We start from the raw sequence: 3,288 nt of genomic DNA, 5'->3' as shown, positions 1-3,288 counted from the left end.
ACGAAGTGAAAATGGCGAATGGGAGGCATAAAGATGCCAATTTACTGCCAAACTGAAGAGAGAATTAGGATAGGAACGTAGGGAGTCCGGAACCAAAATGTAATTTTTTTTTTACTCAAACTACATAAATAGATGTTAAAAAAAAAGTTACATTTTTATATATAGCGCCACAATACTTGGCGCTATACATTAACAGTAACGAAACCGTTAATGTATATCGCAAGGTATTGTGGCGCTATACTGTAAAAGCTGACATGGCCAGGTATAGCGCCACAATACCTGGCGCTATACATAGCGCATTAATGTATAGCGCCAGGTATTGTGGCGCTATACATAGATTTTTTATACCCCTCCGTCTTCTTCTCCGATTCCATCCATCCCCCATTTTTTTAAAACTCTTCCCCACTTCTTGGTCCCCCCCGATTCTGCCCATTTCTGTAAAAAAAAATAAAAAAAAAAAAAAAAAATTGGGTCCCCCTGACACATAAAACTCGAAGAAAAAGGGTCCCACATTCGACAAGACAACACATACATAATGTACTATGTAATGACGTTATATTTTGCGTGTTAAATATCATGATGTTGACAAAACAATTTTATGTCAGCTGGTCAGCCTTTTCAGTTCGACAAGACAACAAATACATAACAAATATACGGATAGTTTTTTTAAATTAATATTTAAATAGGTAAAATGGAAAAGTAGAAATCATGGTTAACAAACATAATTTTATTTCATAAATCTTGCAACATAGACATAACAACTAATTATTACAACATAAACTCATGGGTAGTTAGGTACACTTGAAGAACACCCACCACGAGCTTGATTAGTTTTGCCACCCAAACCAGCTGAAGGACATTTACGACGGTCGTGTCCTATTTGCGAGCATATACCACATTTGCGCGCATAAACGATGTCACTAACATCCATTTGGTTCCGTATACGCGTTCTCTTCTGCACCTGTCTTTTACGCAAATAGGACTTGTTACACACCATTTTAAATGGTTCCGGAGGCCAATAATGCTCAGCACCCACTGGTTGCAACTGACCACTATATGTGTTTAGGTACTTGGAAAGACTATATTGTTGATCAACATAGTTGGTCTCCGCATAACCAACACGTTGAAAACACTTGATGGCATGTGAGCAAGGCATGTGGTAAATGGACCATTTCCCACAGGAGCATAACCTTGCAGATTCATTTACAGTATGAACATTATTACCTCGATTATTATGGATAGCGGTGCAAACTTCAAAAACAACTCTTTCGTTATCATACTGCAAAAATGAATGCCAATGTGCTCGCCGTCTGTATTTCTCAAATTTCTTCATAGGCACTGGCATAAATTCAACACCCCTCTCCATCAATTCCGTTGCAGCTGCAGACCGTTCAACAAACCACTCCGCCATCTGCTTGAACGACATCCGCACCATGGCTGTGACGGGCAATCCTCTTGCTGACTTTAATAACCCGTTGAAGGACTCTGACACGTTTGTAGTAAGAATTCCCCATCGTCTGCCACCATCCGCATGCAACGTCCACTTTTCAGGGTCATGTCGCATTAACCAACGATAGGCTGCCTCGTCTTCTTGCCTGATAGAATCCATATGCCTCCGGAATTTATGTCGTTGGTGGTCTGTTGCTGCCATCCACATCAAATTATGTAGATCCTTGTTGGGATGTGCCTTCTGGAAATTGGCCTTAAAGTGCCTCACATAGTAACGGTGGTATGCATAAGGTTCTTGCCATGCAGGCAAGTTCTCCACAGAACTTAATATACAACCGTGCCGATCAGATATTAGACAAATACCTGAACGTTGTTTGACAACGTGCTCTTTCAGGTGGTTCAAAAACATCGTCCACGTCTCTGTGCTTTCATTGGCACAAACAGCAAAAGCTAGAGGAAATATCTGTCCATTAGCATCCACTTCCACGGCTATCAATAGCTTGATATCGTACTTTCCATAGACATGAGTTCCGTCTATGGATATTACGGGCCGGCAATGCAAAAAACCATCAATTGCTGGCTTAAACGCCCAAAACACGTAATTGAATATGTATTCTGGTGTTCCCGGACTCTGCTCAAGCTTCCATTCAACAACTGTCCTGGGGCTAAAGTGCTGCAGTGCGGCCATGTACTTTGGCAGAGATGCAAATGACTTATCCCAATTACCGTAGACAATTTCAAATGCTCGTTTGCGCCTGAGAATTGCCTTTCTTTTCGTAATGATATGGCCATATTCCTGGTGGACTGATGTAATGCACTCTTTGATTGTATACCTTATGGATGCTTCGAGGTGCAGAATAAGTACAAGAGATATCAAGTCAATATCCAAGTTGAAGTGATTACCGTTGAATGTGTCCATTTCGCATGTGTGGGTGGGAATATATTTACCCACTTTCCACATACCTGTCTTCTTCTTGGTCGTACGCAACATCCAATTACATGGCCAAAACCACCTGCGGCAAACAACCTTGTATACCATCGGACTTGACTCCCATACCTGCATCTCACGACACTCTTTTACGTTGTGCATTTTACAAACCCTGCTTAAGCGTGCTTTATCAGGAAAAAGCATCCCCTTTGTAAGCACCGTTGGTCTAGACTCATCCCACATTGCTGTCCGGATTTCATCAAAATCCCTTGTGAGAGCTTTCACATCCGGCACAGTTGGCAAGTTATCAATGTAAGGAATCTCCCTTGAATGAAACGACACTTCGGACTCGTACACTCTTCGTCTAGGTAGGTCTCTCTTCAAATCGGGTCCTTCCTCCTCATCCTGTTCATCACCATCCTCACGAAAAAAGGGTGTCTCGTCTCCGAATTCATCGACATTGTTATCGTAATCATTGTTCTGTTCCTCATTCTGTGCATCTGCCAGATCCCGATGTAATACGTTGTTTTCCGTCAATTGAGTGAGTACAGGTGGTTCAACTTGCTCGTTTTCACCGCACAACCAACAAAAATATAAGCTACTGAATTAATAAATGATATCCATATGGTTTTATATCACTTCACTTACAAGTCGTAATGTGATGAAATTCCATGATGGACGTTTTCAATTAGGTGATGACTACCGGATGTGCCACTTGTAAAATTCATATCCGGCCGGTACCCCCTATTAAATATATGAGGGCTAATACAAATTCAAGTATGCCAAAAATATACATAATTAACACAAATAAAAATTAAAGCTTACCACTCGTCTTGTGAATTATGAAAAGCAGAGTATAAATTATTTTCTCGTTGCTCATTCGCCGCCGGTGATAAGTTTAAATCAATTAA

This window comes from Nicotiana sylvestris, chromosome 3 (assembly GCF_000393655.2).
Source record: "Nicotiana sylvestris chromosome 3, ASM39365v2, whole genome shotgun sequence".
Lineage (NCBI taxonomy): Eukaryota > Viridiplantae > Streptophyta > Magnoliopsida > Solanales > Solanaceae > Nicotiana > Nicotiana sylvestris.
The sequence above is the reverse complement of the archived record's forward strand: the minus strand, read 5'-3'. Positions refer to the sequence as shown.